Genomic DNA, 11,712 nt, shown 5'->3' with positions numbered 1-11,712 from the left:
TTTTTTTTTTTTTTTTTTGAGACAGGGTCTCCCTATAGCCTCAGCTGGCCTTGAACTCTCAGAGACCCGCCTGCCTGTGCCTCCTGAGTGCTGGAATTAAAGGCATGCCCCCTAGCTGACTTTTTTTTTTTAATGAGATTAAGAGTCTTGCTATTTAGGCCAGGCTAGCCTGGCACTCTCAACTTTTGGGTGCTGAAATCACAGGCAAGAAACATTACACAGAGCTCATTGCTTTAACTTTCTTCCTAGGATAAGAGAAAAAAAACAGGACCATTAGCAACAGACCAACTGATACAATATGCCAGGGGCAAAGAAAAGTACAAAACACAAGGCTGAAGTTATTATAAACATACCCAAAAATCAAATTAAGAAAAAAATGATGTTTAATTTTTCAGCTATCTAATTGACTCATGATTCTTAAAGCTTTGCACAAAAGTCTCCAAAGCATCTAGAAAATTCTGTGGAGGAAATCTTTTTAGTTTTTGTTTTTAAAGAACATGAGAATTTTTTAAAGGATTTATTTGTTTTTATTTTGTGTTTCCTACGTGTGAGTGCACTGTGTGTGCCTGGTGCCCATGGAGGCCAGAAAAGGGCAATGGATTCCTTGGAACCGGGGTTACAGGTTGTGAGCCACCATGCAGGTGCTGGGAAGTGAACCCAGGTCCTCTGCAAAAGCCACAAGTGCTCCTAACCACTGAGCCAGCTCTCTTGCCCCCTTATTTTTTCACACTTTATTTTGCGTGTGTAGGTATGTGTACACACCACAGTGTACATGTGGAGGTCAAAGGACAACTTGCAGGAACCTATTCTCTCCTTCCCACCATCTTGCTGACCTAAGAACATGAGTTTTATTTATATCTGTGCGTGTCTGTATGTGTCAGAAGAGGACCTCAGATGTCATTCCTCATATGCCTTCCATCTTGGTTTTTGAAACAGGTTCTCTCAATTGATCCTGGTACTCACCAATTAGGCTAGGTTGGCTTTCAGCAAACCCCAGGCATCCACCTATCTGGACTCCTCAGTCCTGGGATTACAAGCACACCACCACACCCAGCTATATTTTACGTTGGTCTGGAGCTCGAACTCAGGTCCTTAAACTTGTACAGCAAGTACGTAACTGACTCAGCCATCTCCCCAGTCCGATACTCCCCCTTTATAATAGTTTTTGAAATAAGAGTCTCATGTAGCCCAGGTTGGCTTTAATCAATTTACGCAGCCAGAGGATGACCCTGAACTCCTGATCCCCTTGCCTCTACCTTCCAAGTGCTGGGACTATATCAGCTGGGACTATACCACTACACTCAGCCTTCAAAAATAATTTTAAATGAAGATAAAGTTCTGGGAACCTTACTGCTAGATAGGTGGGAATCCATAAGCTTTCTAATTTCACCTTTGGGCAAGTCTCTGCCAACACAAAGTAACAGGAGATCAGTCACTTGCTTATGACTGTGACCAACAGTGTTACAAACAAGAATTCTGTGATCTGGGCATAGTGACACACACCTGTGATTCAAGCACTCAGGAGAGATCAAGAGTTCAAAGACCAGCCTAAGCTATATGGCCAGACTTTGTCTCAAAAAAGAAAAAGAACCAACAAACAAAAAACTGGGAACACCCTACCAGTAATAATCAATGCTATAAAAGATAACCTAACCGAGGCAGCAAGATGGCCCAGTAGGTAAAGACACTTGCTGAGCAAGCCTGGCAACCTGAGTTTGAGTCTCAGAATTCATATAAAAGTAGAAGAGAATCAACTGCAAAGTTGTCCTCTGACTTTCACAAGTGTGTGATGACTGGTGCACGCACGCGCACGCACGCACGCACACACACACATGCACACACACACGCGCGCGCGCACACCCACCCACGATATATATTTTTAATTTTTAAAAAAATATTTTATTATTTTTACTTTATGTGTATGAGTGCATGGCCTGCATGTATGTAAGTGCACCCGTGTCATGCAATGATACAGAGGTCAGAAGAGGGCTTCAGATTCCCCTGGAACTGGAGTTAAAGACAGTTCATAGCCACCATGTGGGTGCTGACTGCTCTTAACTGCTGAGCCATCTCTCTAGCTTTTTAATTTTTAAGGTAACAGTCCAATGTTCCTCTAGCCAGGTATAAAAAATCTTGCTCAATACCTGGCCTAGCATAAAACAAAGATAAGTGATAAGGGCCTAGATAAATGGCTCAAGAGGTTAAAATCACTGGCCGCTCCTGCACAGGACCCAGGTTAGGTTCCCACCACCCATATGGTGGCTCACAACTGCTTGTAACTCAAGTTCTGGGGGATCCAACACTCTTCTGATTTCAAAAGGCTCCTGCATGCATGTGGTGCACATAAATACACTCAGGCACACACATATATACATAAATATTTTTAAGTGATGATGGCCACAGTATGCATACACCACACTCACATACTACAAACACACATACAAAAGTAAAGATTTGTATGATACAATTTTGATACATTTCTTCTGAATCCTCAAATGTCTGCCATAAAATTCCAGGGTAAGCCCAAAGAGGGCTCCATAAAAGTCAAAGATGCAGGAAATATGGAAAATTGGGTGCTAAAGATTCCATTCCAGGAGCATTAACTGAGAAAAAAGAAGAGAATGCAGAAAAATCATACAATGAGTGGGTTGCCAGGGACCACTGCTTCAGCAAGGAGCAGCATGAACACTCCAAGAAGGGAGTGGGCATGGATCTGATCAAAACATTTTATATGCTTATATGCCTGTATGAAATTCTCAATAAATTATTTAAAAAAAAAAAAACACTCCAAGAAACTGAACATGTCCAAGGAGGTACATACACCCAAAGCGGCTTAAGACTTCCAGAAAATAGAGCACAACCAAGGAAAAAAATTTAGTTCTGCTCTCCCAGAAAAGTCCAAAGGGAAAGATACTGAAACAGGCAGTAATGAAGAGCAAGTTACTCTGTGTGCATACGCACCTGTGCCCATGCACACACACCACAGAGGCCAGGGGAGGGTGTTGGGTATTCCGATCTATCACTCTCTACCTTATTCCTTTATATACTCTCTCTATGAACCTGGATCTAGACTGGCAGCTAGCAAGCCCAGCAAGCCTCCTCCTGTCTCCACCCCCACAGTGCTAGAGTTATAGGACTTTTACCTGGGGTCTGAGGATCTGAACCCAGGTCCTCATGCTTAAACAGCAAGCAATCTTACCCACTGAGCCATCCCGCAGGCCAACAAGTTACTTTTAGGAACATCTATAGCCTTCATTTAAAATAAACCCAGGCCAGCAAGACAACTCATCCCATAAAGTCACTGATTACCTGAGTTCAACCCCCAGGACCTGCAGAGTGAGGTCAAGGCCAGCAGATTGGGACTGGAGAGATGGCTCAAGCAAAGACCTGAGTTCGGTTCTCATCACACACATCAGGTGGCTCCAGGACATCCAACACTCTCTTCTGGACTCTACTATCACCCACATCCACATGTGCATATACCATCACACAAACACATATACACATATTAAAAATAAAATAAACCTTTGTTTAAAAAGAAAAAGCAGATTATAAACCAACCAACATTTAACAATACAAGCCACTCACAAAAAAAATAATTACCAAGGGGCTGAAGAGATGACTTGGCAGTGAAAGAGAATGTACTGTTCTTGCAGAGGACCAGGTTTGGTTCCCAGCACGCACAAGGCAGCTCACAACTGCCTGTAACTCAGATTCTAGGAGATCTGATATACTCTTCTGGCCTCCATGAGCACTGCATGCAGGTGGAACACATACATACATTCTGGCCAACACTTATACACACAAAATAAAATAAATCTTTTTAAAGATGATTACCAAGATTCTATAAGGATAATTTCCACAATAACAAAAATCACCCTCTAATAGTACATCCCAATAGTACAATAGTACAATTCTGGACAATTTTCACTTCCTTTTATATTTTCCTGACTTTTTTACACTGAATATGCTTCCTCCACACACTTTTTCTGAGACAGGGTCTCAAACTCAAGAGTCCTACTGCCTTGGCCTCCCAAGTACTAGGATTACAGATATGTACAACTGTAGCCTTAAATATACAGTGACTTCTTTTTATTGACGGTTAGATAATAAATATTTTAGCCTAGATAGTCTGTCACAACTATGAAACTCAACGTTGTACCCCAATAGCAAACACAGATAATACCTAAACAACTGCATGTGGCTATGTTCCAGTAAAAACTTTATTTATGACAGACAGCAGGCAGGACTTGACCTGAGGTTGTAAAGTTTGTCAACCTCTGAAATAAAAAGAACTATTTTCATTTAGCGAAACAAAATATGACTTATTCTAAAGAAAGGGCACTAAATTGGTGCAACTCATGAAAAAAAAATACATTCATTTACAAATTTGAAAAAAAAATACATTCATTTACAAATTCACATGAGCCCACCTTAAAAAAAAATACAAACTCTGTAAGCTCTAGAAATCTTACTCTCATCCACAGAAGACAAAATCTGCTACTAAACAGCCCAAAGACTGAAATGCACTGGTGGGTAGTCAGTTACGAACAGAAGCTGGAAAGACGTCTTTCATATTTAATTTGAATTTCTCAAATTTCATAATTCACCACCAATCAGCTAAGTGGCCACCATATGAGTGGAAGTCACAAGGAATAATTTTAGTTTACAAATCATCACAGTCAGCACTGTGACAAATTTGAAAGAATGAAAATAAGAATTATCTTCTAATCAGGAGTCAGAGGGTTGTAAAGAAACTTTAAGGTGTCCTTTCATAAAAAGATACCCTAAACTTTAGAACTGACAAATCTATAATCTCCCTTTAAAAATAAAGCTTTAGCAGGGTGTGGTGGAGCCTTTAATCCCAGCACTTGGGAGGCAGAGACAGGTGGATCTTTGTGAGCTGGAGGCCAGCCTGGTCCAGTGAGTTTCAGGGCAGCTGGGACTACAAGGAGACCGTCTCAAAAAGACAAAAAAATAAGCAAAATAAAAATAAAGCTTTGAGTGGGGCATTGCCCATAATCCCAACATTCCAGAGGCAGAAGGAGACAGGATTAAGAATTCAACACTAGCTGGACCTTTAATCCTAGCAGATGCTGCAAATCTCTGTGAGAGCAAGCCCAGCCTGATCTACAAGGGAGGTTCAGGCCAGAAACGAAGATGAGAGGGGGAGCGGGGAGAATGAGAATGAGAATGATTCAAGACTACATCACTGGGGAGGCAGAGGCAAGAGGATCTCTGAGTTCAAGGCTAGCCTGGGCTACATAGTAAGTTCCACACCAACCAGGGATGCATAGTGAAACCCTGTGTTAAAGAAAAAAAAAGAATTCAAGGCTTGCCTGGGCAACATATTACAACCTGTCTCAAAATCAACAACAAAAAAGCTTTGAGTTGAAGGAATTTCTTTTTAACTTTTTATTAGGGTTTGATGTGGTGGTTGGGACCTGTAATTCAGCACTCAGAAGACTAAGGCAGGAGATTCCTTAAAGTTTGAGGTCAGCCAGCCTAGGCTGCATAAGTTCCAGGCCAACCAGTGCTACAAGACTGAGATCCTGCCTCAAAAAATAAAAAAATAAAATTAAAAAAAAAAACCCTCAAACCCCATTTAACTGGGAGAGTTTTACAATCAAATAACTTTAAATATCATTAAAAAATAAACTTTGGTGTATTTAAACAAGTTTCCTGGGAGGCAGAGGTGGCCAGTCTGCTTTAGGAAAGTATATTGAAGATGACACATGCCAAGATGGCTTGGCATGTAAAGACGCTTGCCAAGCAAGCCTGGAGGCCAGAGTTCTATCCTCGGAATCCACTGAAGTCAGCAGAGAACCAACTTTATAAAGTTGTCATCTGACCTCTACACCTGCTAGAGCCAGGCATGTGTAGCACTCCCCCATCATGAACGCGCACACACGCACGGGCGCACAGGCGCGGCGCGCGCACACACACACACACACACACACAAACTCGATTGAATTTTAAAAGTTAAAAAAAAATACAGTGATGAGACATCTACAAGAAAGAAAATAAAACTAAGAGATCATTCGACTGAAAGCATTATCAAAACTCCCAGCGAAGCAATGCACCCCCATCGAATCCAAGTTGGGCATGTCATCTTTCTACCAAATATTTCACAGTTCGACCCTCTCGTGAAGTTGTCAAACTCCAGAAGCAAAAATCAAGGTCAAAAAGCCCGAAAAGAGAAAAGGATGTAATCAACTCTCGGACCCCTAAAAACTTAGTTTTAGGACCGTTCCCAGCAAGTCCCAAACAAGCTAACCCTGGCAGATAGATAAAAGCCCGTCGGGGTGGAGAAAACTGGGCCCACCAACTATCCCGCAGCGGCTGCCAGAAGCGCCACCTAAGGAGAGGTGAGGGCACCCTTCCCATCCCAGTCGCCAAAAAGTAGAACCGAGTCCAGAACCAAGCCGGCCGCCCGGAGAATCCTAGAAGTGACAGACACCGTTCCCGTCGCGCCCAGTCCGGAAGGGCACCGGCCCCGGGGGCGAGGAGAGTCTGAGTGCCAGGAGCTTCCGAGCCTCCGCTGAGCTGCGAGTGCACCGAGCAGCCGTGACAGCAGCTGCAAGGAGCGCGGCCCTCGCCCTCCCCACACCCCCCTAGCCGGCCCCCGCGCGGCCGTAGGGCAGAGTTCCGCCGAGCTCCCGGCCGGACAAGCGCGAGCTCCCGGCCCGCGCCGGGGACACCTGTCCCTCAGCCTCACCTTCCGACTAATCCGTTGCGCCCGGGAAACCGCGTTCTCCCTCCACAGCCCCTCAGTGGAGTCCGGCGCCTAGGGGAGCAGCGCGGAGGGGAGGGGAGAGGGCGCGAAGGGAGGGGGCCGCCCGGTGGAGCCGCCGCCGCCACCGCGCTGCCGCGTCGGGACTGTGCTCGCGCCGCCGCGACCGCTACCGCCGCCACCGCGTCGCCCCGCCCCCGCGACTGCGCGTCAACTTGACGCGCATCGCACGAGGAGGTTGGAGCCAATCAGACCACACTCCGTGCTCAAGCGCACCGGCCCGAACCGGAAGCCGCCCCTCTGGAGGCTCTAGACCCTCGGTGCAGCTTGGGAGTTGTGGTTCGGCCAGGAACTTAACGTAAACAGTGCCGGGGGGAGTGCCCCGGCCTGGCTCGCCCAACTTCCCTGGCGTCTCCCCAGCGACAAGAGGAAACTTGGGCGGCTCCGGACGCATCCCTCCAGCTCTGTGGAAACCAGTAACACTTCGTGGGCCGAAGCCAGAATTTAAGGATTTGGGCCGGAGCGTGTGTTTGTGTCAGCAGCCAACATAATGCTAGGCGTCGTCTTGTGAAGGTTTCGGGATTCCGAAAGCCTTAGTCAACTTCCCCAAACAGTTGGGTTTGCCTTTTATTGCCATATGTATGATAATTTATGGCCTACTACTTCTAGAAAATGTATACGAAAACTCTTAAAATATATTATTCAAAATTATTTTAAGTGGTCTTAGTGGTAGCTCAGAAACTAAGCAGTAACTGTCCGCACATAGAGCAAAGATAAGATTTTTCAAGCTTATTACGATGTCTCCTAAAGATGACAGACCTATGGAAAAAGAACCACACACACAAAAAAAAAATTCTTCAAAGATCTCACATTTTGCCAGGTGTAATGGCTCATATCCTCATTCCCAGTACTTAGGAGACTGATGCAGGAGGAGTTCAGTGAGGTCAAGCCCAGTCCTACCAGACTGAGCTAGACCAAGACCTTGTTAAAAACAAAATAAAAACCTATCTCAAATTTTCCCTGCAGCTCTTTATCTTAATAACTCTACTTTGAGCAAGCAAAGAGCTTTACTCTGTGAACAGTCCACCTGTGCTGAACTAGGTTTAAGAGAAACAAAACTTTCCTTCTAGCATTTTACCCCTTGCCTTGTTCTGTGTTGTGATCACATCGCCTGATCACTACATGCACTTTCCAATGTTCTAAAATGATGAAGCAGACTACCTTATTTCCCCAAAATGCTCACACCCTCTCAGCTAATAAGTTTCTTTCTACCTTCTCTGACCCCAATGGGCGTTCCTGAGTCCCATTGCCAGGCCCTTATCCCTAAGTAAATGGCACCAACTAATGTTTCAAAGCAGATTTTCCAGACCTCTTTCCCTATGATTATGATTTATTACTAGTATTTATGGATTGTCCCCTGATTAGCTGTCCAAACATCACAGAATTCGGCAGTATTCTATATTCTCCAGTATCTGCTGTGAATTTTCAGACTCTCTCTTCTCTGGCTTGTTTATGTATTTATTTTAACTGAGCTAAGGATTAAATCTAGGGCTTTCCATGCTTGGCAAACTCTCTACCACTGAGCTACATCCCATGCCCTTCTCTCCATTCCTTATTTATTTGTCTTTTTTGAGACAGGGTCTCCCTGTAGCCCCAGCTGGCCTATAACTCACTATGTAGACCAGGCTGGCCTTGATCTCACAGAAATCCACCTGCCTCTGCCTCCCAAGTGCTGATATGAAAGGTGTTTGCCACCATACCTGGCCCCATTCTTTTTTTAGTTTAACAGAAGTGGGGCAGAGATCAGATGCCACAGTGTTCATGTGAAGGTTAGAATACAGCTTTTTGCAGTCAATTCTCTCCTACCATGTGGTCCTGGGGACTGAACTGGAGTCATCAGGATTGGCAGCATACGTATTTACCCACTGAGCTAGCTTGCCTGCCTGGTTTCTCCATTCTTAAAGTGTCACTTTTTTCCAGGGAGGATAGAGTCCTTCATCTTCTGTAGCACCAAAAGACATTTTCCTTCCACCCTGCCCCCCATGCCAGTCACCATTACCCAACAGTGCCATTTGGCACAGCTAGTCTAATGCAATCATCTCTGTAATTTGTTGACAAGTAGGATGCAACACTGGTTGAGTAACATTCATAATTCAGCTATGGCTTCAGTGACACTACATGTTGCTGAAATAATGACACTGGACTTGCTCTTAGGGATGGACGTAACCTCTGTTGTGATATTCTAGTTAATAGCCAATGAGAAAGATGTGTCTTAAAGTTATTTGTAAATGGAAGGGCAGCTTTCAAGTCAAAATAAAACAAAAATTTTAGATGCTATGGAGAATGTAAACTTGAGTTTGCAATTGGTTTCAGTGCTTCTATAAAGAAAAGTTTGGTAGTTTTTCTGGTTGTTTTTTTCCGGTCAGAACAATTGCTATTTATAAGAGAAGAAATTATTCTGGGGGACTGGAGAGAGGTCTCAGGACTTCCTGCTCTTCCAGAGGACAGAGTTCAGTTCCCAGTACCCGTATGGTAGCTGACAACCATAGTTTACTCCAGTTCAGGGGATCCTCTTCTGCCCTCTGTGGGTACTACATGTGAGTGATACATTTGCATCTATGCAGGAAAAACACCCATACACATAAAATAAAAATAAAATGTATCCAGAATACCTTAAGTTCCAGCACATGGGTGAAGAAGCAGGCAGATCTCTGTGAGATGGAGATCAAGACCAGCCTGGTTTACATAGCGAGTTCCAGGTCAGCTGGGGCTACAGTGAGACCTTGTTTCAAAAATAATTCTGCTCCTGGAAAATAAAAATTAGTATATAGCAGTCTTGAGAGACCTGTATCAGTGGCTTAAAATTATAAGATGGGCATGGTGCACACCTGTAATTCCAGGATTGGGAAACAGGCTTGAAGATTGTGAGTTCTAGGCTACCCTGGGCTACACAGGGGTACCATGTCTCAAAAAGCAAAAGCAAGGAGCTGGAGAGATGGCCCAGCAATTAAGAACACTGACTGTTCTTGCAGAAGACTCAGGTTCGAATCCCAGTACCCACATGACAGCTAACAACTGTCCATAACTTAACTCCAGTTCCAGGGGATCCATCAGCCTCTTCTGTCCTCCAAGGGCACTGCATGACGCGGGTGCACTTACCTACGTGCAGGCAATACACGGATACATGTAAAATAAAAATATTTTTTTTTAAAAAAACAAAAGTGAAAATAATGTCATGAGCTCATTATATCAGGAACAGACAAACACATTTATATCTTTCCACAATGTCAGAATTGACTGAATAACAATAAATTCACAAGGTATGGCAGTATCAATGGCAGCTATTTGCCAGTCATTTCCATTCTCATGATACCCTTGCTGAAACAAACACAGATCAACTCATCAACTCTCTGATTATATATTATACATCACACAGTAAATATGTGTATATGTGTAGATTGCAGAATGGCTATAAAGGGTTAAGAGGTCACAGCAGAGTTCAAAAGGTGTAAAAAGTCCTGAGAAGCTGATAGAAATGCAAACAGATCTGTATTGATATAAATAGATAAGATGTATAGATATAGATATATGAACATTAGAACTGAGGGGAAAATCTAGGCAATACAAAAAGCAGGCCATAAAAATAAACCTAGGGCAAATAAGATGGCTCAGTAGGTGAGGGTACTCACTTCCCACCAAACCTGACAACCAATTTCAGTCCTGGAACCTACATGGTAGAAAGAGAAAACTGACTCCTTCAAGTTATGCTCTGACCTCCACACAAGCACCGTGGCACACAAGTGCACATTAGGTAAATAAGGGCCAGATGTGATGGTACACACCTTTAATCCTAGCACTCGGGAGGCAGAGGCAGGCAGATCTCTGTGAGATCAAGGCCATCTGGTCTACATACCCAGTTCCAGGCCAGCTGGGACTACAGGGAGACCCTATCTCTAAATAAAATAAAAACAAGTTTTTAAAAGGCAAGTCAAATCAGTCCCTGTGGTTGTCTCATACATAAAAACAGATCTAGCCAACTAATTAAGATGCCACTGTTTAGCTGTTTGTCTATTATAGAGTCTACATTCTAGACATAGAATTGTATTCTGTTTTGGTACTGGGGGCGGGGAGTGATTCAGTCAATAAAGTACTTGTTGCATAAGCATGAAGAACCAAGTTCAGATCTCAAATACATACAAAGCCAGCAAAGTGGAGCTGAAGAGATGGCTCAGAAGTTAAGAGCTCTGGCTGCTCTTGCAGAGGACCAGGTTCAGTTCCCAGCACCCACATAGCAGTTAACAACCTTCTAGTTCCAGGGGATCCAACACCCTCTTCTGGCCTCTGTAGGCACTAGATGCACATGATGTACTTACATACATGGAGGAAAAATACTCATACACATAAAAATAAAAATAAATTTAAAAAATTAAAAAGCCAGTGAAGTACTCACTTGTAACATTAGTACTAGTGATACAAGATAGGAGGATCCCTGAGTCTTGCTGGCCAGCTCGTCTAGCCAAATCAGTGAGCTCCAGATATGCTCTCTCTCTCTCTCTCTCTCTCTCTCTCTCTCCCTCCCTCCCTCCCTCCTCTCTCTCTCTCTCACACACACACACATACACACACAAATTGTATTCTTTGTTACTTGCGATTAAACAAATGACTGATATCAAGATATCTATACTGCTTAAAAGCATATTAATCTTGGATTTGGAAGTTTAAAAGCAGTGCATCTTAAACGTCTGTAGGAAGATTATACTAACACACCAAATTCCCATCTGTGCCAAGTTGCCCCTATGTTGAACACTGAGCATAAAGAGCAGTATAAACACTCATAATTATATAAATTACATTAGCAGCTCTTTAAACACAGGTTGGTTAACATAGCCCTGGGGAAGGCAGGTGAGACAGAGCATTATTGCTGGCAATGTTGCTGACTGACTCATTGTTTAGGTGTGGCCTGCGCCTCCTCATCAATA

The 11,712-nt window shown here is 43.6% G+C and overlaps 1 protein-coding gene across 2 annotated transcripts in view; it reads right to left on the bottom strand.

The window, feature by feature from the left end:
* Positions 1 to 6,917, bottom strand: part of Adipor2 (adiponectin receptor 2) — a 49,501-nt gene extending 42,584 nt beyond the window's left edge. For both annotated transcript variants that reach the window (XR_003850564.1, XM_008839752.3), the window contains exon 1: positions 6,719 to 6,917. The gene's annotated coding sequence lies outside the window, so the exon portion shown is untranslated. The remainder of the gene's footprint in view (positions 1 to 6,718) is intronic.
* Between the last annotated feature and the right edge of the window lie 4,795 nt (positions 6,918 to 11,712).

This window comes from Nannospalax galili, unplaced genomic scaffold, assembly GCF_000622305.1.
Source record: "Nannospalax galili isolate Female #2095 unplaced genomic scaffold, S.galili_v1.0 scaffold199, whole genome shotgun sequence".
Lineage (NCBI taxonomy): Eukaryota > Metazoa > Chordata > Mammalia > Rodentia > Spalacidae > Nannospalax > Nannospalax galili.
The sequence above is the reverse complement of the archived record's forward strand: the minus strand, read 5'-3'. Positions and strand labels throughout refer to the sequence as shown.